The sequence below is a fragment of the Bos indicus x Bos taurus genome, chromosome 1 (genome assembly GCF_003369695.1).
Source record: "Bos indicus x Bos taurus breed Angus x Brahman F1 hybrid chromosome 1, Bos_hybrid_MaternalHap_v2.0, whole genome shotgun sequence".
NCBI lineage: Eukaryota > Metazoa > Chordata > Mammalia > Artiodactyla > Bovidae > Bos > Bos indicus x Bos taurus.
The window spans coordinates 111,356,834-111,379,534 of NC_040076.1; the positions used below are offsets into that span (position 1 = coordinate 111,356,834).

At 39.3% G+C, this 22,701-nt stretch overlaps 1 protein-coding gene across 7 annotated transcripts in view; it reads left to right on the forward strand.

The window, feature by feature from the left end:
* PLCH1 (phospholipase C eta 1) overlaps window positions 1-22,701 on the forward strand; it is a 253,565-nt gene that overhangs the window by 2,509 nt on the left and 228,355 nt on the right. The window contains exon 1 of one of the 7 annotated variants that reach the window (XM_027543022.1): window positions 3,428-3,693. The exons of the other annotated variants lie outside the window; for them this stretch is intronic. The gene's annotated coding sequence lies outside the window, so the exon portion shown is untranslated. Of the gene's footprint in view, window positions 1-3,427; window positions 3,694-22,701 lie in introns of those variants that run through there. 7 annotated transcript variants of the gene reach the window in all.

A 22,701-nucleotide genomic window follows, 5' to 3' on the forward strand; every position in this document is an offset into this window, starting at 1 on the left:
GTATTGAAAACCAGTTATATATAAGATATACAACAAAGTGATATATAAGATATAGATAAGTAAACCTAGATTTCTGTTCTCAGTGAACTAAGAATTGTGACTTAATCTGTGAAATAATTTTAATCCTGTTTCAGGTTTTCAGGGAAAAGATGCTATCTGTGGCACTCTTAAGGAGAGCGCTTAAATAAGTGCCAAGCAATCAGACATCTAGATTCGGAAACAAAGGCTTAAACTTTGATAAAAAATATCCTGAACCTTGTTTTTAAGCATTTTAGATGAGTCATATATACAGTAAGAAACATTATGTGCATCTGTCTTTTTACATTTTTGTAATACAGTCTCAACCATAAAACCTGCAGTCTTGGCAAGTGCAGTTCTTGAATTTGGGAGGAAAAGAGAAACCCTGTAATTCTCAGGTTTCTTAGATGAAGATAAGGTGAGTGATTCAGTAGTCCTTTGTTCTGGCTCTGTGTTTCATGACATAATAAACCTCCTGCAGCTCCCTTCTAAGAATAGTTCTGGTCTGCATGCTTGAAGGATCATGACTATTATTTGTCTGAGGAAAAAAAAAAAGATATAAAATTATGGTAGAAGGTTAAAAGGAATACAATAGGGTATGTGAACATTTTAACTTTTGAACTGGAATAATTTCTAGGCATTTTTCATGCATTTAGACTCCACTGAAATCCATTATAGTCATGACAAACCTCTGGCATAATAATAACCAAGGTTGACAAACGTTTCCTCTGGTCACTCTTGGGACACAGAAGATGAGGGAGACTGTAGCCTCCTTTTCTTCAGCCTCATGAATCTGCTCAACATTATCAGCTCAGAGAAGCTTGCTAAAGAGCATCGCCATTTGGTTATTGCTCTTTGTTTCAGAAAATCAGACTCAGCTGTGAATTGTGGCCGAAGTGGTGCAGAACTCATTTCTTTGAACAATGCCTCCTCGGCCTGGGAAGCATGTTCTCTCTCTTCACTAGTAGGGGCTTATTCCAGGCTGGCTTTGCTCACAAGGAAAATCATTTAGACACAGTTCAGTGGACACTCACTCACATTTCTTTGATACCCGTGACCATTTTTGTTTAAGGAGAAATCCAGGACTGTTGTGGTAGGGTGTGCCGAATTAGAAGTGCATTTTAAGAAGCCGTGAAGAAGTTTACACAGCTTTGTGTTGTTATCCTCAGGGTCTCTGTCTTCTGTGCTTCAAAGTAAAAGAGTGCAGGATGGACACAGAAGGGACAGCTAAGAAAACTTTTGTAGCAAAGTTAAAGTCTCATCAAGTTCTACATTTTCAATGCATTAAAAGCACCAAATGCTTGTGCCTCGTGATCTGTCGTGTTACAGAGCAGAAAAATATGTCTACTGTGTTTATTATATGACTCGGGAAGCCAGAGCCCAAGGTTTCCAAAGGATTTCTTAAAGTCCTACAGCTAATAAATGAAAAAACTGGGGTGAAAATGTTATGATTACTAATGATGCTGCTGTTTCTAGGAAATCTAGGGAGGGCGGATATGAAATCCTTTCTCTAGACTTTGGTGTTTGTAATATAAACTTGTAGTTATAAAGTGGTCAAACACCAAGAATGTTTTATGATTTAGTTTAATTTCACTGAGTGGAATTGACAGTGGGTACCTTCTGATTTAAATATTTGGTTATAAGCAAATGTATGTCATGAGAATGTGTATGGTTCATATGTATAAACAAGAAAGAGATCTTTTTTAATATGTGTTTTGGCCTGAAGAATTCTACCGTGATTAAGACAATGTAAGGGAGAGCAGCGTTTCTGGTTATTATACAGTAAATATCTTAAGGAGTTCTAGAAGAAAAGGAGAAAATGAACATTGATATAGTCCAATCATGTGCCTATGCATTTATTTTAGTTCAACTTTAAAATTCATGAAGAGATTCAGGAATTATTATCCCATACTACTTAATGAAACAGTGAGACTTGGAGATTAGTTTCCTTCCCCAAATCTAAGTGAGTATGAAAGTGTCTTGGAATTAGAACCCAGGTCTGTCTGCCTCCGTGTTCTGTTATGTCATGTTGTCATTCAGAAAAGCAAGGCTAAATTATGAAAAATAGTTTTCATTCAAACTCAGCATGCCATCCAAAATACAGACATTTAGAAGTTTCTCTGATAAGCTTTCTGGTGAATGGAGACGCTGCATTCCCTGTATGGAGTTTAGGAGGTTATAAATTCAGATCTGGTTCCAGAAAAACATTCAAGGCTTTGTTTATAAACTGTGTTGGCTATTTGTTTAGAAGTGAGTGGTGTTTAGATTCTCTTGTGCAAATGCTTTTCCACATCAAAGTGGCCCACTTATCACTTTGAGATTGTTGTCAAATTATGCTGGTTCTAAGAGGACCTCTCATGATTTTAATGTGTGTTCTCTGGCATCCCAAGACTTAAATGTTGATTTTTATCTTGTGTAAGCTTTGCTCACTTATTTTTCTTGAAATAATGACTTACTGCAGGATGGAATCAGATGGCATGTTTCCGTAATGTTTTTAAATTGGGGACCTGAATCACCTCGGACAGTTGCTGAAAATTTCTTAACTTTGGCCAGAGGCTGGAGTTTTGATACTCCTGAAACTACTCTGGCCATGGTATTGAGACTATACTCAGCTGGTTTCAGATTCACAGTGTTTTTGAGAGGGTTTACCCAGGAAGAAACTGAGGCTCAGGGATATCCATCTCAAACAGCTGGGAATTGAACCTTGACTTGCCAGCAGATGCCTGGTCTAGTGACCTAATTAGCACACTTCGCCTTAAACGCACCCCTTTCTCTCCTGGGCCTTCTTTTTCTGCCTGTATCTCTGGCTCCAGGGGAGAAGAAAAGGCTGAGGTTTTCAGAAGACTGGATGCCAGACTTCACTTTGGAATTCAGCCCAGCCTCGCTTCAGGCAATGCAAAGGACCCTGGGGTGTGCTCTGAGTTTCCCTCTGTTTCTCTGTGTCTTACCCTCCTAGTGGCCTCTTTTCTCTGTGGCTCCATTTTCAGAATCTAGCAAGGTGCTTAGGAACCTGTCCAACCATTCATGTGCCCATGCATTAGCTATTCTGTTGCCACTGGAAGGCAGAAAGATCTAGTTGGTGCTCTCACTTGTGAGTTACTGATTAACTGATCTAAGGCAGTCATGGTTTCTCTTTCATCTGCCTTCGCTTCCTTGTTGCTAGCCCACAAGAACCAAACATTTGAATTCAGCTTCCTACTTCCCTCTTCTCTCCCTCTTCAATTTAACTAAAGGAGCCACTGGATCTTGGAACAGGTCTCTGTGGAGCGCTAGTGGAACCTCTGGTGGGAACTTTAAAGACGTATTTGCTTTTTCCAGGGGTCAAAATCCTGGACCAGAAGTTAAGTGAGTGGATTTGCTGTTTGATTGCACGTAATTTAGTTTTCTAGACTTCCTATTTCTTTTTGCCAAACAACTCTTCCTTAACTTTGAGTGATATGGGATTGAAAATAATTTTTTAAAAGATGATTTCTTTATTAAAAAAAGGAATTAGGGTTATGAAAGATCCTTTGATTTTTATTTCAATTCAAAGACTGTTGGTTCCAGACAACCATTTGTGTAAAACAGAAAGAAAAGGAGAGGTGGGAAAAGAAGGTTTTCTTCTCTGCATATAGAATACCTCTGGAAGGGTACACTAGAAACGAATCATGTTGGTTGCCGGGAGACATACCAGAGGTAAACTCTTCACTGTATACCTTCTTATGCCCTTGGGTTTTGAAACTTAATGAGTAAAATTAAAACAAAAAAACTTGGGTTTCAATATTAAAGAAACAAGTAACTATCTCCTGGGACCTAAGTGAAAGAACTGGAAACTGGGAAGCAATATTAAAGAAAAGAAATTCTTTTTTAAGCTATCTTTTTAAGGCTCACCAGCATTCACATTTAGTAATTTCTTTTGTATTTAGTAATTTTTAAAAGCAGTGTTTTTCAACACTGGATTTCAATAACAGGGCTTGGGGAGGGTTTTTTTTTTTTTTAATTTTCATAGTTTTCTTCGCTCTCATAAAGCATCAGCTATTGGCTGCTCCCAGACTCAGTGGGCCAATGAGAATCTATTCCTTTCCTGAGTCACTAAACCTGTCTTCCGCTGGCAGTGTGTTTATGGAATGAAGTGTAGAAAGCCCTCTCCCCAACCCACTCAGCCCCCTGCCCTGTTTTTTTCTCCCATGGAGAAATCCCTGTAATGTGATTATTTTATTTTCCTAATCAGTGTCTAAATGCGAATGTTAGAGGAATCTTTTCTTCTCAAATTGAAAAGGGGGAAAAAAAGCTTATACAACTGTTTTATTCTGAACCACAGCTTTTCTTTTTGAAATAGGTTGTGAATTGGAAGTAGTTTTCTGTTTACTGGGTAAATCTTGAAAGTACAATCTTGGAAGAGAGAGAACACAAAACTGTGTACCAACTTCTTTTTCACTTGTCCAAAGAGAAGTGTGAAATGTATTATTTAGTGTCCAAGTTTCAATCAAAAGCAAAAAACTCAAGTCAGGGTCAGTTCTCAACTTTTTGAAAATTCCTCATTGAAAACTAAAGTTAATAAGGTATTCTTTCCTCACAGAATTCTTATTACTCTGTTACTTTTGTTAGAAAAGAATAACTGAATAGATCGTACGTTCTCATGTTTTAATTTTTTAAACCTAAAAGGGCATTTAGTGAAAATTCTCTAACCTCTGTCCTTCAGCCATCCAGTTATTTCTTTAATAGACCAATAGTTATTGGTTTCTTCTGTATTTTTTTTTCAAAATATATAAGCAAATGCATATGGGTGCTTTTTGGCTTCTTTCAAAAATCAAATGATACTGAACCATCCATATAAATCTGCTTTTTTTTTTTTTTTACTGTAATAATATATATTGTATGTCATTCCATATCAGCATATAGGGCTTCTTAACTTTTTTCCTTTTTACTTAATTTTAATTATTTTTTTGGCTACACCATATGACATGTGAGATCTTAGTTTTCCCAACCAAGGGTGGAACCCACACACCTGGTGTTGAGAGTGTGGAATCTTAACCACTGGACCAGCAGGGAAGTCCCCTTTTTATTAATAGTATACTTTAAAATAGCAGTTTTAGGGTCACAGCAAAATTGAAGGCAAGGTATAGACTTTCCCATGTATTCCCTACCCCCACCCAGTACATAGACTCCCCATTACCAACTTCCCCTACCAGAGTGGTACATCTGTTATGATTGATGAACCTACATTGAGACATCACAGTCATCTAGAGTACATGGTTTCCATTATAGTTAACTCTTGGTGTTGTGCATTCTGTGGGTTTGGACAAATGTGTAATGACCTGTATCCATCACTATGATATCATACACTGTGTTTTCACTGCCCTAAAAATTTCATGCTCTGCCTGTTCAGCTCTCTCTCACCCTTGAGCCCCTACCAGTCACTGACCTTTTCATTGTCTTGCTAGTTTTGCCTTTATCAGAATGCCCTATAGTTGGTATCACAGTGTAACCTTTTCAGATTGGCCTTTTTTCACTTAGTAACATGAAAGGATTCCTCCAAGGCTTGATAGCTCATTTCTTTTTAGTGCCAAATAATATTCCATTGTCTGCATGTATCAGTGTATCCATCCATCTATTGCAGAATATCTTGATTACTTCCAAGTTTTGGCAATTATGAATAAAGTTGCTCTACACACTCGTGTGCAGGTTTTTGTGTGGACATAAGTTGTCAACTTCTTTGCGAGCTGACAGTACCAAAGAGCACAGTTGCTGGATTGTATGTAAGAATATGTTTTGTAAGAAACTGCCAAACTGTCTTCCGGGGTGGCTGTAGCATTTTTCATTCCCACCAGCAGTGAAGGCAACTCCTCTGTTGCTCCACATGCTCGCCAACATTCGATGTGTTAGCTGGATTTTGGCCATTCTCATAGGGGTGTGGTGGTATCTCATTGTTTTAATTTGCATTTCCTGAGGACACATGATGAAAAGAGTATCTTTTCATATGCTTCTTTGCCATCTCTGTATCTTTGGTGAGGTGTCCAGGTTTCTGGTCCGTTTTTTAATTCCGTTTGTGTGTGTGTGTTTTAAGCATTCTGTGTATATTTTGAATAAATCTTTTATTAAATGTCTTACAAATATTCTCTCCCAGTCTGTGGCTTGTCTTCTAATTCGTTTGGCATTGTTTTAAATTTTAATGAAGTTCTGCTTATCAGTTCTTTGGTGTATCATCCCTTTGGTGTTGTATCTGAAAAATCACCACCATGCCCAAGGTCATATAGATTTTCTTCCCCTATGTTATCTATCTAGTTTTTGTGTTTTAAATTTAGGTTTGTGATTCATTTTGAGTTAACTTCTGTGAAGGGTATGGTTAAATTCATTTTTTTTTGCATAGGGATGTTCACTTGTTCCAGCACCATTTGTGGAAAACTGTTGTTCCAGCACCATTTGTTGAAAATTGTTTCATGGTATTGCCTTTGTTTATTTGTAAAAGATCAGTTGACTTCCGTTTATGTGGGTCTGTTTCTGGGCTATCTGTTCTGTTCCATTGATTTATTCATTTACTCTTTGTTCAATACCACAGTCTTGATTACTGTAGCTTTAGAGTGAGTAAGTCTTCAGAGAAGGCCATGGCAACCCACTCCAGTACTCTTGCCTGGGAAATCCCATGGACGGAGGAGCCTGGTGGGCTACAGTCCATGGGGTCGTGAGGAGTCAGACATGACTTCACTTTCATTTTCACTTTTCACTTTCATGCACTGGAGAAGGAAATGGCAAGCCACGCCAGTATTCTTGCCTGGAGAATCCCAGGGCCGGAGGAGCCTTGTGGGCTGCGGTCTATGGGGTTGCACAGAGTTGGACACAACTGACACGACTTAGCAGCAGCAGAGTAAGTCTTGAGTTGGATTGTTTCAGTCTTCCAACTTTATTGAATATTGTGTTGGCTATTCTGGATTTTTTTTTAATGGCTACATATTTTACAATGTATGGATATATTAAATTTAACCAGATTAATTCACAATTAGGTTGTTTCTGAACTTTTGAAAACAATGATGTAGTAAATAACCCTGTACATACTCTGCATGCTCAAGTATGGCTATAGAATATATTTTTGGAAGTGGGATTGCTAAACGAAAGGTATACACATTTGTAACTTTGATGAATAATGTCAAATCAACTTTAATGGAATTTGTACAGTTTTTGTTCTTATCAGAAATGATAAGAACATGATGATTTCTCCACATGTTTTCCAACACAGTTTGTCATCACACTTTTTGATTTTTGCTAATCTGATAGGTAAAAAATTACCATCTTGGTATAGATAAAACTTGCTTTTCTTATATTCACTTATGGGTGATTTTGCAAATTTCCATTGTGAGCAGAGTCTCAGAGTAGAAAGTGTCACTTCATTCTCCCTATTATAGATGAAAAAAAATCAGTTTTGAAGAAGCAAATGAATAGGTTTCTGATCACTGCCTGATCACAGAGTCAGCACACTTACTTTTCTTAAATGATAAGCATTTAGTTGCTTTTCATACTTCCTTCCAAGCCTCAGTATTTCACTCCTCTCCCCATGTCTGGGAAAGTTGATATCTTCGACATCTAAGAGCATCTCCAGTCCTGGCAGGGTGGTGTCAACAATGGACTCGGCTGTGGCCCTGCTTGTTACCACTCCCTGGTTTGAAAGCTAACTTAAATTCCTTATTGTTGTCTGTGGCATAGGTTCTTGTGTCCTAGCATTACTGAAGGAAAGAAGAAGTGGTGAGCGTTCAGACTTCGGTGGGTTCAGCTGCTGTTGTTTGGACACTCAAGAGATCCCTGCTCTTCCCTGAACATGGATGAGATGCTTAGGAATAATGGAGAATTCTGAGGGTGGCAGGGAACCAAGCCCTGGCTACAAGAATATTGTGCTTCCCTCTGGTTCCCATAATTTTAGTGTGAACATATTAGATATTCAAGGGGAGGAAACTGTGCAGGAAAATATAATAGGAGAAGACCCACAGGCCAGGGACAACCAGGAGTTAGCTGCTGTGTCTAAAATCTTGTTTGTACTAATTTAAGGAAAATACACCACACTACAAATTTCATTTGAGGAATTTGTAATACCGTTTGGTTTTATTTCCCTATTTTGTCTTGTTAATGCTTTCTATGACACCTTTTTTCAGATGGCAACTTTGGACAAGCTGTTTATTAGTTAGATTTAAAGAATCAAATACTTATACGCTTGACCAGGAAGTATGTTAGATGCATTTAACTTGGGCTAACTACATCAGCTTCAGATTTTTTTCCTCAGAGCTTCTTAATAATTAAGAATTCAGCACATGAAAAACAAAGCTTCCAAAATTTAAGACATTTGGCTAGATTTTTTGATGTTCTTTTGAGCTTGAAAATTTTTATAATCAAATTAGGTTTACTATCCCATCTTGTTCTTTACTGCTTTGAGGACCTCTAGCCTTTCCTTTTACAATTTCTGATGTCCTAATATTTGCACTGATGTAAGTTCTCTGTTGAACATCTAGAAGGTTAACTTCTCTGCTGGCTTTAGAGAAATTAAACTCTAAGTCTTTACCCCCGTTATCTTAGGCTAAAATCTTTGCAAAATTAGTCTTTATGGTCACTGCTGTCCTATTGCTTAGTCACTAAGTCTTGTCCGACTCTTTCACAACCCCATGGACTGTAGCCTACTGGGTGCCTCTGTCCATGGGATTTTCTAGGCAAGAATACTGGAGTGGGGTGCCATTTCCTTCTCCAGGGGATCTTCCTCACCCAGGAATCAAATGGCGTTTCCTGAATTTTAGGTGGATTCTTTACCACTGAGCCACCAGAAGGGCCCTTTATGATCATTGCTGCCGCTGCTGCTAAGTTGCTTCAGTCATGTCTGACTCTATGCGACCCCAGAGATGGCAGTCCACCAGGCTCCCCTGTCCCTGGGATTCTCCAGGCAAGAACACTAGAGTGGGTTGCCATTTCCTTCTCCAATGTGTGAAAGTGAAGTTGCTCAGTCGTGTCCCACTCTTAGCGACCCCATGGACTGCAGCCCACTAGGCTCCTCTGTCCATGGGATTTTCCAGGCAAGAGTACTGGAGTGGGGTGCCATTGCCTTCTCCGTTATGATCACTACTCTCCTTTTAAAGACAGGTGAGGTCAATCTCAGGATTTAGATTCTGAATAAGTTACATTTAAGCATTCTTGATGATATGTTATTTTTGCCAGTATCCTTATATGTACTTTGTTATATCACATTATATTTAAACAGCATATTAACAATGTACTTTAGTCATTTTTGCTTTGATAACTGAGAGCAGTATTTGGGGCACCTACAGTGCCTTCCCACTAAACTACCTTTCCCACTCCCCTCCCTTCTCATCTTTCCTCTTTTAAACCTACTGATCTTTTGACATCTAGCTCTATCCTCCCACCCAACAGGAACTCTTTCCTGACACCCTTGGTTTCTTTTCTTTGAACCATTACAGGATGCTTCATTTGCCAAGTATCATGTATTCTGCTTTTTTTCTGTGCAAGTTTTATATAATTTTTTTGGGTTTATCTATGCATTATTCTCCCATCTCCATCATTAGTTTCTTGAAGACTGGAACAGTGTTTAGCCATCTCTCCATCCCCTCAATATTTATAGCACCTGTAGTAAGGCTCAGAGCATACTTGTGGGTTATTTGATTCATAAATTGGTTTGACTGTAGCTTTTTGCACCTTAAGGGGTCCTGAACTCCTGTTTTTGAGCACAGATCAGGGGCCACTTCCCCTACTTACCCTGCTGTGTGGTCGGGAAGGAGAGAAGGTATTAACTGGAGGTTTAATTGCCCAATTAAAGGCAGATCTCTTGTTGGAGCTGCACGTATTGCTGAGTGGAAGGAGTAGGGAAAGCAGACAAAGATGAGAATCCAATACATCCTCTGTGATAAGCTCTCTTTCTCACTGGTGGGTGGGCAAGTGGATAGGAGAAAGGGTGAGATGAACTTGGGGAAGCTGGGAGATCTGCTCTTCTCCGGGGGTTGCCATTTCTGAGACTGAATTTTGGACATCCTTATATATGAAGGAATTAGGAGTAGAGGTATTCTGAAGTCCTTCTCTAGTTTTTAAAAACTATGGAAATCACTGGTTTAGAGATAACCAGTATAAATCAAAGGGTTTTTTTTGATGTTAGACCTGGACAGAAGTAAATGAAATTAGAATTGTGACCAAAAAAAGTTTGCTGTTAGTGTGTCATCAGGAATAGTCTGCAAATATGATCAAAGGTATTAATATTGGGCTGGATTTTGCAACTGGCGGCCACTGAGAGTTGATATCTAATTACCTAACAGTCATTCCTTCGGGGATTTTTTTTTTTTTTTTTAATGTAGTTTTAATTTCCAGTCTGTACTTTGTGTCTACTTTTAAAATTAAAGAATATACTTTTTAAAAGATGAAAATATCTCAACCGTGACATGAGCATAGGGAATTAGAAACGATTGTGCATTGAGAAGTCTGGATCCTATTACTGACTGTGCCATACTTAGTAATATGTTCTCTCCCTCTCTCTTACTGTCTTTTCCTCTCTTCCTCTTCATTATTTATTAAGTAAAATTACATAGATCTTAAGAGTGTAATCTCTGAAGTTTTATTTAGGCCACATACTAGTGCTGTCACTTGACTATGGGTAATTACCTAAGGGTAATTACTTAACTTCTCTGTGCTTCAGGTTCTCTATCTGTAAAATGGGATAATAATTTTACCTAGCCCTTAGGATCACTGTAAAGATGAAAAAAATAATACTTGTGAAATATTTATCAATATACTTGGCTCATAGAAAGTGCTAGAAGTATCAGCAGATATTACAAAGTAGCAGGTCCTGAGCTAATATGCTTTTGGGTTAGATCAGGTTCTGATTTGGCCATCAGACTGCAAGGTTCTGTGGCTTTGAATGTGAATCTCCAGGGTTGAATTCTGTTTCTAACAATATAATTCATCAATACTCCTGATGAAACAATTTGGAAATGTTGGGTACAATAGAAAGATTATTTCCTTAAGTGCAATACTCTATAAGAAAGTAATGACTACACAGGCCAAATGTTAAGTGAAGAGAGGTCTACTGAGCACTGAAGCTGGCTTTTTGCCTTGAGGACAATTGCCAAACCAGGTTAACTTGAACTTCTCCTTTCCTGGCCTGAGGGCACAGGGGACAAGAGATAAAGTAAGACATCTGGGGGGGGAACTCTTTGGTCTTAAACATAGGACTTCAAAGGGCTTCTCACTCTTTGGAAATATGAATGAGAATTTTTAAAAAATTAAAAATTATTTACCTTCTTTCTTTCTGGTCTTCCCAGATGGCTCAGTGTTAAAGAACCCGCCTGCCAATGCAGGAAATGTGGGTTTGATCCCTGGGTCAGGAAGATCCCCTGGAGAAGGAAATGGCAACACATTCCAGTATTCTTGCCTGGGCAATCCCATGGACAGAGGAGCCTAGTGGGCTATAGTTCATGGGGTTGCAAAAAGCTGGACATGACTTAGTGACTAAACAACAAACCTTCTTTCTAACCCTATGTCTGTAAGGAAAATCACTTATCAATTATTTTGGTTCTGAGCAGATCCTGATTATTTGGTCCTGAGAATTTGTGATTCTGAGTCAGCTCTGAAACGGATTTGTATCCAGAATCACAATAACTAAGTGGTCAGAAAAACCTTAGGATGAAAACTTTTAAGGAACTCCTGCATTGCAAGTGTCCCTGGTACCGAGGGACCAGTTTCTCCTTTCTTTTGGAGGAATCTATTTTTACCCTAAACTTCAAAGAATCCCCATCAATGAAATTAGAAGGAAAATAGGCATCTCATAGTTTGGGGGGAAAAAAAATCACTAAACACAAGGTATGAGCTGAGAAACAGAAACTGTAAAGACTAACCAAGCTGATTTGAGAAAGGACCAAATAGAACTTGGGGAAAGAAAAGAGGAGACTTCCCCGGTGGTTCAGTGGTAAAGAATCTGCCTGCCAATGCAGGAGATACAGATTTGATCCCTGGTCTGGGAAGATTCCCGGAGAAGGCAATGGCACCCCACTCCAGTACTTTGCCTGGAAAATCCCATGGATGGAGGAGCCTGGTAGATTGCAGTCCATGGGGTCGTGAAGAGTCGGATACGACTGAGAGACTTCACTTTCACTTTTCACTTTCATGCATTGGAGAAGGAAATGGCAACCCACTCCAGTGTTCTTGCCTGGAGAATCCCAGGGATGGGGGAGCCTGGTGGCTACCGTCTATGGGGTCACACAGAGTCGGACACGACTGAAGTGACTTAGTAGTAGCAGCCCGGAAGATTCCACATGCTGTGGGGCAACTAATCCTGTGTCCCATAACTATTGAGCCTGTGCTATAGAGCAACTACTGAAGCCCATACACCCTCGAGCCCATGCTCCGCAGCTAGAGAAGTCACCGCAATGAGAAGCCTGCACACTGCAACTAGAGAATAACCCTTGCTCGCTGCAACACTACAACAAGCCTATGCAGCAATGAAGACCCAGCACAGCCAAAAATAAATAAAATTATTAAAATAAAAAGGAAGAAAGAACTCAGTGAATGGATTTAACAACAGATTAATCCAGTCTGAACAGGGAAATTGTCAGATGAATGATAGATCTGAAGATAATTTTCTAGTGGCAACAGAGAGGCAAAGCAATGTAAAACCCAAAAGAAAGGTTAATCAATGTGGAAGATACCGAATTCAGACTCAAGGTAAGTTTAATTATAATTTCAGAAGCAGAAAGACAATGAGGAGAGGCTATATTTATACAGGTAATGACTGAGTATTCTCAAGGACCGATAAAAAGCATTACTTTAACATATTCATGAAGTCATCTGAATTCCATTCGGGATAAGGAAAAAGAAGATACACAGAGATAAAATATAATTAAATTGTAGAACACAAAAGATAAAGAGAAGATCTTAAGCAAGGTCAGAGAGAAGAGGCAGCTTATTTTTAAAGACATGACAAATTATCCTGACAGTGTGGCAATAGAAGCCAGAAGACCAGTATAATATTAAATTTTATGCCCCAATAGATGTTAATTATCAGCCTAGGATTCAGTTTTCATTAAAGATATCTTTAAAAAGCAAAGACAAAGACTTTCAAACTTAAAAAAAAATCCCTAGAGTTCTAGCAGATCCTCACAAAAAGTATACATTTCAGGCAGAAGAAAATTATTACCAGATGGAAGGTCTCAGAAACAAGAAGTAAAAAACAAAGAAAAGGAAAAATTTTAAGTAAAACACACATTGACTGTATGTAAGGTGATAATGATGTCTTTAGTGGAAACTGGATAAAGAAAGTGACTGAAGTTGAAGAAACAAAAGGAGTCAATGTTTTCCAAAGTTTCTGTGTGGTTTGGGAGGAGGTTAAAGATAGATTAAACTTGTACTTTGATAGATCAAGTGTACGTGTTAAAATTTCTAAGGCAACCACTAAAATTTAGTGAAAGAATGAATAACTTTCTAACTAAAGGGGAAACTGAAATGAGAAAACTATGAAATATGAAGGCAAGAAAGTTGAGAGAAGAGATATAGAATAGGCAAGACAAGTAGCAAACACAAAATAAGATGTAAAAGTAAAATGAAATGATTAGCAACTATAAAGAAATCAAAGATTGTTAGACTAGATGAAAATTTAGCTATTTGCTATTTATAAAAGACGTGTCTAAAACATAAGGATACAGAAAGGTAAACAGGTAATTATAAACTAAAAGCTGGCAATTCTGACATCTGATGAAACTGTCAAAAAAGCATTTATAGAGATAAAAGAATATGATATTGGTTCAAAAGTTTGAACTCATCAGAAAAAGCTTTTCTGCATCTCATAACGTGGTCTCAATGTATATTATGCACGTTATAGAAAAATTGAGAGAACTGCAATGGGAAACACATATATTCCCAGTGACATTGTAATGTGCTTCATCAGTACTTAATAAAGAGGGGAAAAGATCAGCTACCGCATACAATATTTGAACTATACAGTTAGTAAGTTTGAGCGGATAGACATGTGAAGGCATTGCATCTCAAAACCACAGAATGCACATTTTCAAGCACATGAAGAACACTTATAAAAAGTGACCTCAAACTTGGTCATCAAGCAAGTCTTAACAGTGAACAACTGATTGGTTTCATCCAGACCAGATTTGTGACCACAATGTAGTTAAACTAGAAACTGATAATAAACAATGACTAAATTGCCCAAGCCAGGCTTCAGCAATATGTGAACCGTGAACTTCCTGATGTTCAGGCTGGTTTTAGAAAAGGCAGAGGAACCAGAGATCAAATTGCCAACATCTGCTGGATCATCGAAAAAGCAAGAGAGTTCCAGAAAAACATCTATTTCTGCTTTATTGACTATGCCAAAGCCTTTGACCGTGTGGATCACAATAAACTGTGGGAAATTCTGAAAGAGATGGGAATGCCAGACCACCTGATCTGCCTCTTGAGAAATCTGTATGCAGGTCAGGAAGCAACAGTTAGAACTGGACATGGAACAACAGACTGGTTCCAAATAGGAAAAGGAGTTCGTCAAGGCTGTATATTGTCACCCTGTTTATTTAACTTATATGCAGAGTACATGATGAGAAACGCTGGACTGGAAGAAACACAAGCTGGAATCAAGATTGCTGGGAGAAATATCAATAACCTCAAATATGCAGATGACACCACCCTTATGGCAGAAAGTGAAGAGGAACTCAAAAGCCTCTTGATGAAAGTGAAAGTGGAGAGTGAAAAAGTTGGCTTAAAGCTCAACATTCAGAAAACGAAGATCATGGCATCCGGTCCCACCACTTCATGGGAAAATAGATGGGGAAACAGTGGAAACAGTGTCAGACTTTATTTTTCTGGGCTCCAAAATCACTACAGATGGTGACTGCAGCTATGAAATTAAAAGATGCTTACGCCTTGGAAGGAAAGTTATGACCAACCTAGATAGCATATTCAAAAGCAGAGACATTACTTTGCCAACAAAGGTTTGTCTAGTCAAGGCTATGGTTTTTCCAGTGGTCATGTATGGATGTGAGAGTTGGACTGTGAAGAAGGCTGAGCGCCGAGGAATTGATGCTTTTGAACTGTGGTGTTGGAGAAGACTCTTGAGAGTCCCTTGGACTGCAAGGAGATCTAACCAGTCCATTCTGAAGGAGATCAGCCCTGGGGTTTCTTTGGAAGGAATGATGCTAAAGCTGAAACTCCAGTACTTTGGCCATCTCATGCGAAGAATTGATTCATTGGAAAAGACCCTGATGCTGGGAGGGATTGGGGGCAGGAAGAGAAGGGGATGACAGAAGATGAGGTGGATGCCATCCAGCATCCATGGATCAATGGACGTGAGTCTCAGTGAACTCCAGGAGTTGGTGATGGACAGGAAGGCCTGGCGTGCTGCGATTCATGGGGTCGCAAAGAGTCGGACACGACTGAGTGACTGATCTGATCTGATCTGATGAATAATTATAGAAATATGTTTCAAAATGACCCTTGGATCAAAGAAATTGCAATGGAAATCAGAACCTATTTTTAACTGGATGATGACAAAAATATGATGGGTGAAGACTTGGGGTAGGGGTAAGCAGCTAAAGCATAAAATGTTAAAATTAGAAAAAAAGAAAGTCTGAAAATTAGCTAGACACTGAAGAGTTAAAAAAGATGCAAAATAGAGAAAACAGATGGAAGGAAATAATAATTTCATTATTCAATGGAGAGGATCAAAAATGATACAGTTTGGTTCTTGGTAAAACCTAGTAATGTTGATTAACACCTGGTGAGATCAATTTCAAAAGAGAGGCACAGTATTCCTAAGCAATATTAGGAGTGGAAAAGCAGATGTTGTAGATATTAAAAAATATTATGAACTACATGATGCTAAAACATTTGAAAGCTTAGAGGAAATTAATATATTTTTAGACAAATATAACTTACCAAAACTAGAAAAAATAGGCTGAATAGTTCTTAATTTTTAAAATAAATACTCCATTCATTAAATATTTCTCCATAAAGGAAGGTCTAGATTTAGATGGGTTTATGATCAAGTTCTACCAAGCACTCAAATAATTTCAAACTTGCATAAATCATTCCAGGGAATAGAAATGCATTTTTCAAGCTATGATAACCTCAATGTACAAATTTGTCAAGAACAAGAGGAGAAATGGAAATTATAGTACAAACTTACTTAGAAATATACATACAACAATCATAAAACCTGAGCAGGCCAAATCCAGCAATGTGTTAAAAAGGTAATACATGGTAAACAATTTGGTTTTATCCTGGAATTGCAGAGTTGATATAATATTGGAAAATTCATATTAACAGATTAATGAAGGCTTCCCTGATGGCTCAGATGGTAAAGAATATGCCTGCAATGCAGGAGACACAGGGTTGATCTCTGTGTTGGGAATTTCCCCTGTAGAAGGGAATGGCTACCCACTCCAGTATTCTTGCCTGGAGAATTCCATGGACAGAGGAGCCTTTTGGGCTACAGTCCATGGGGTTGCAAAGAGTCGGACATAACACATGATATTAAATAGATAGAAAATGTCTTAAAATGTTGCATATCAAATAATGCAAAAGCTGTTCAGAAAATCAGAATAGAGGGAGTTTTCTTAACATAATAAAGAATATTTACAAATAACATATGGCAAACATTACACTTAATGGTAAAATATTAAATGTACTTTGTTTCTTGTTAAGATCCATTCTATGCAATATTGCTTTTGATGGCTTTATATCATACTGTATGCCATTTTTTTCACATAGCATCATGAGCATTTTCCACGCTCCCTTACAAAGCCTTTTGCGAACGGAAGTGTTAATATCTGTCCTATATTGACGCTACCCTAAAAGCTGGCTATTTAGTGTTCTATCTTTTCTGCATCATGAAAAATGATGCAATGAATATTTTCTCATGTATACATTTTTGTCTGTATTTTTAGTGACTTCTTTTTGATATATTTCCAGCAGCTGAATTACTGAACCAAAAGGTACGAACTCTTTGAAGCAGTGGATACATATTATATATTTGAAACCAGTCCTTTCAAATGAGGCATGGCCATGTCTTTGGAGAGTGATTGTATCTCAGTGCTCAACTTAGCTCAGAGCATTTGCAGCTCCTGATTGCTTTAAAGAAAAGAAAACAGACGGAGAACTTGGGGTTTAGTGATGTCCCCTGTGAGCCTTACAAAATGAACAAAGTACTCTTTTATTTCTTTCCCTGTGTGTACATAGCTGGGAGGGGGCTAGCTATGGAATTAGGCTGTTTGCAGAGCCCTGTAACAACCAGTTTGGCGGTGCTTGGAAACCCATGGGGAGTGGGGGAGGGAGCTTATGAGGGGGGAGGGGAGGACAGTGAGATGCCGTCTGTGGAGTGGGGCCGCTCTGGCCTCTTCCCTCTGAGCCAGGCGTCTGAGCTGCTTTAGAACCTGTTAGTCTAGGCCTGGCCAGGGGACAGGAGCTGTGGCCCTTCCCACCCCATCCCTGCGCTATGTAATTCTTTTGATTTTTTTTTTTTTTTTTTTTGGTCTCAAAATTAGTGGAGAAATGAGAGAAGCAGCAGCTGTCTCTGAAATCTTAGCTTTTAACTGGCCTGAGTTTGAATTCTCAGTGTTTAGGGAGACCTTGGTGTGGAAATTCTCAAGTGTTGTGTCAGAGGCTATGAGGTGCAGGACACAGTTTGGGACCTTTTCTTGCTGCCTTCCTGTTTCTCAGTGCTTCTCGTTTCATGAATATTGCTGTCAGAGCCGATTAATTATGTCTTTTGTCCCTCAGCAAGGCTTAAGGAGAAGGAAATCATTCCTCCATATGAGTTAAAGGCTATACTAATGGGAATTAACTGTGGTTTCTCAGGGCTATTTTAATTTATAATTAAAGCTGTATGGCTGGGTATATTAGTGGGGGGTGGGAGTTGCCGACAGCCCTTATTAAGTAGAATATTAAGTTTGGAAGCTCTGAGAGAGCATCTCACTCATCACCACCCCTGTTTTGTTCCATAGATGAGGCAGCCCAAGACAGGGGAGTGAAGAGATTTACTTGACACTGTTTAGTCAGAGGATCAACTGGGTTGGAACCCTGGCCTCTTGACAACCAGTCAGACATTTTTCCATTGTTTCTCATGTCTTACTACCTCTCGTGAACTAGTTCCTCCTTTTCCAACAACAGGGTGTGTTTACACGTTTTAATTTCTGGCTGTAGCCTTCTTCCCTGTTGTTAGCAATTTGGAAAACACATGAGCCCCTCAGACAGTTTTCACAATGATTTCTGGCTCAAAAATTTGGCCTTGGTGTTTCTGAACTTGGTCCAAGTAGCTCACTCAGATTTCATTGCAAAGAAACCTCCCACTATTTGATTCTCAAAGGACTGATACTTTGCTCTGATCCCCTCCAATCTGTATACTCAAAAGGCTGCTGGATGGAGGGACAAGGTAGGTATTTTTTTAGTAAGTAAGGTTTCATTTAGTCATCTCCTCCCTTTCTCCTGGCTCTTCTCCTTCACTGGCTGGCCCATAGTAGCGTTGGATTGAATGGTGGAGGTGGGAAGAATTAATTTTATTAATCATGAGTAATACAGCTCTAGGCTCTTTCATAGGGAAGCAGAGATCAGGGAGGAAACACGGCTGGATACAGTGTAACCTTGGGATTAGGTCAGTGGCTTTGGGAGTCAGAAGACATAAATTTGCAACCTATTGTTTCCTATTAAGCTCTTTGAACTCATGCTTAATAATACCTGACTTGCAGGGCTGCCATAAAGATCATTTTTTAAAAAGACAAGATATAAATGGAAATATTGTATAAACCATAAAATGATTTACAAATAATATGTTTTTAAGAAAGAAAGAATGTAAAGGAATGGGAGTAGAAGTGTTGGTTTTTATGGAAGAGGCGTGCCAGAGGAGAATGGGCTGTGATGTAGCAGTCACAGGAGATGAAGAGGTGGAGATAGTCAGTATATAGTAGACAAATCCCTGTACTTAAAATATAAGTATACATAAAAACATAAATATATTCCCTTTCCCAAAGTTCTTTTTTAACATTCTCCTCTTCCTTCTTTTCCTGTGGCACAGTGTTAGAACTCTGTTTACCATATATGAACTTGAATGGTTTGCTTTTTAAGCCATTCAGTGGCTTGAACATGTTAGTTGAGTTCCATAAAACTCATGTTAAAGTACTAGTATAGATTTGCCTCACATGTAAAAATAGGTAAGGAAATTCTAAAGAAAAGATTTCAGGGTTTGCTCTGCTTAAATACACTTCAAGGGGATTGATGGAATCCTTTACTACTGGAAAAAAGAACTTGAATACAGCATATCCTTAGGGAAAGCCCAAGTAAATACGGAGTCATATTTTTGAAACTTAGTGGACCAGCTAAAAAAACTTGCCAAGTTTCCTCCCCCCCGCCTCCCCCTACCCCGCCTGTGATTCAATTGTTAGAGGTGAAACCAGAATAGTGAGCTCATGACTGCCAGCCAGGTGTCTCTTGATTCTTTGCTTTGCTGACATATTTCATCAGTCAGAACTCTTTGGATGCAAGTGACAGAAAACCAATGTGGCTTAAATAAAAGTAAACATAACATAGAAAGGAATATACTGGGTCATTTACCTAAAAAGTACAGGAAGAGATCTGACGTCAGGTGTGCCTTAAATGATATCCTTAAACTAGGACCAAGTTTCTCTTCATTCCTCTTGGTTGGATTCCGTCTCATCGATTTTTTTTTTTTTTTTTACCATTGTAGTGGCAAAGAGTTCTAGGTTTCCAGGCTTCACAACTTCATAACCTCACAACTTTGAGTCCAACAGAAAAGAAAGTTTCTCTTCTCCAACAGTTCAAACAGACTTCCGTGACTGACTCTCAGTGGTCCAGATTGGGTGATGTGCACCTCCTGCTTTATGGCCTGAGGGAGGTGGTGCTCTGAGTTGCCAGGCTTAGCCAGGCCCCCACCTGACTTGAGATGGAGCTGACACCAGCTGAATCTCATGGACAGAACTTGGGAGAAGGTGTTTCTTAGAGGACAACCGGAGGAAGCAGAGGGACAACCAGCAGATGGCTGTCACTGTGAGCTTTTTCTTAGGGCCTTTCTTTAAAATGAATGGGTGTTGGTGTGAAAACTTTTTTTCTCTCACTCTTTTTTTATTGTGTGTGTGTAGTTTTAAAAGCATTGACAGATGCTTCATAATCAAAATAGTTTCTACTTTTCTTAATGAAAAATGTCCTTGAATTTCTAATGTTTCCTTGGGCTTCCTTGCTGGCTTCAACATTAAAAGAAGTCTGCCTGCAATGCAGGACACACAGGGTTGACCCCTGGGTTGGGAAGATCCCCTGAAGAAGGGAATGGCTATCCATCTAGGATTCTTGCCTGGAAAATTATCATGGACAGAGGAGCCTGATGGGCTACAGTCCATGAGGTTGCAAAAGAGTTGGATATGACTGAATGACTAATATTTACTTACTTTCTTGGTGGTGGTCTGCTTTCGTAGTTTTATGTCTGGCCTGTAGTTTGACACTGGCAATTTTGGTCATGTACCTACACAGAAAATGTCAAAAATAAAAGTATTAATAGAATGATTATAAAAGTTACTAATCACTTATAAAATGAATTTAGGAACATTTTAACTTATTAGATACTTTTAATCCATCGCATGAATCCTGTGATTGTGGGTTCAGTCTGTCTGCCCTCTGATGCCCTCTCTCAGCACCTACCATCTTACTTGGGTTTCTCTTACCTTGGATGTGGGGTATCTCTTCACGGCCGCTGCTCCTGACCTTGGACGTGGGGTAACTCCTCTCAGCCACTCCTGCGCCATGCAGCTGGCACTTCTGCACCACAATCACAGACAACTAGCCAATCTGATCACACGGACCACAGCCTTGTCTAACTCAATGCAACTAAGCTATGCCGTGTGGGGCCATCCAAGATGGATGGTTCATGGTGGAGAGGTCTGACAGAATGTGGTCCACTGGAGAAGGGAATGGCAAACCACTTCAGTATTCTTGCCTTGAGAACCCCATGAACAGTATGAAGAGGCAAAAAGATAGAACACTGAAAGATGAACTCCCCAGGTCGGTAGGTACCCAATATGCTACTGCAGATCAGTGGAGAAATAACTCCAGAAAGAATGAAGCCACGGCGCCAAGGCAAAAACAATACCCAGTTGTGGATGTGACTGGTAATAGAAGTAAGGTCTGATGCTGTAAAGAGCAATATTACATAGGAACCTGGAATGTTAGGTCCATGAATCAAGGCAAATTGGAAGTAGTCAAACAGGAGATGGCAAGAGTGAATGCCGATATTCTAGGAATCAGCGACATTCTAGGAATACAGAACTAAAATGGACTGGAATGGGTGAATTTAACTCAGCTGACCATTATATCTACTACTGTGGGCAGGAATCCCTTAGAAGAAATGGAGTAGCCATCATGGTCAACAAAAGAGTCTGAAATGCAGTACTTGGATGCAATCTCAAAAACGACAGAATGATCTCTGTTCCTTTCCAAGGCAAACCATTCAGTATCACGGTAATCCAAGTCTATGCCCCAACCAGTAATGCTGAAGAAGCTGAAGTTGAACGGTTCTATGAAGACCACCAAGACCTTCTGAAACTAACACCCAAAAAAGATGTCCTTTTCATTATAGGGGACTGGAATGCAAAAGTAGGAAGTCAAGAAACACCTGGAGTAACAAGGAAATTTGGCCTTGGAGTATAGAAGGAAGCAGGGCAAAGGCTAATAGAGTTTTGCCAAGAGAACGCACTGGTCATAGCAAACACCCTCTTCCAACAACACAAGAGAAGAATCTACACAGGAACATCACCAGATGGCCAACACTGAAATCAGATTGATTATATTCCTTGCAGCCAAAGATGGAGAAGCTCTATACATTTAGGTAAAAACAAGACTGGAAGCTGACTGTGGCTCAGATCATGAACTCCTTATTGCCAAGTCAGTTCAGTTCAGTTGCTCAGTTGTGTCCAACTCTTTGCGACCCCATGAATCACAGCACGCCAGGCCTCCCTGACCATCACCAACTCCCGGAGTTCACTCAAACTCATGTCCATTGAGTCAGTGATGCCATCCAGCCATCTCATCCTCTGTCATCCCCTTCTCTTCCTGCCCCCAATCCCTCCCAGCATCAGGGTCTTTTCCAGTGAGTCAAGCCTTTGCATGAGGTGGCCAAAGTGTTGGAGTTTCAGCTTCAGCATCAGTCCTTCCAATGAACACCCAGGACTGATCTCCTTTAGGATGGACTGGTTGGATCTGCTTGCAGTCCAAGGGACTCTCAAGAGTCTTCTCCAACACCATAGTTCAAAAGCATCAATTCTTCGGCACTCAGCTTTCTTCACAGTCCAACTCTCACATTCATACATGACTACTGGAAAACCATAGCCTTGACTAGATGGACCTTTGTTGGTAAAGTAATGTCTCTGCTATTGAATATGCTATCTAGGTTGGTCATAACTTTCCTTCTATGCAAAGAAATAGAGGAAAACAATAGAATGGGAAATACTAGAGATCTCTTCAAGAAAATTAGAGATACCAAGAGAACATTTCATGCAAAGATGGTCTCAATAAAGGACAGAAATGGTATGGACCTAACAGAAGCAGAAGATATTAAGAGGTGGCAAGAATATACAGAAGAACTGTACAAAAAAGACCTTCACAACAAAGACATCACTCACCTAGAGCCAGACATCCTGGAATGTGAAGTCAAGTGGGCCTTAGAAAGCATCACTA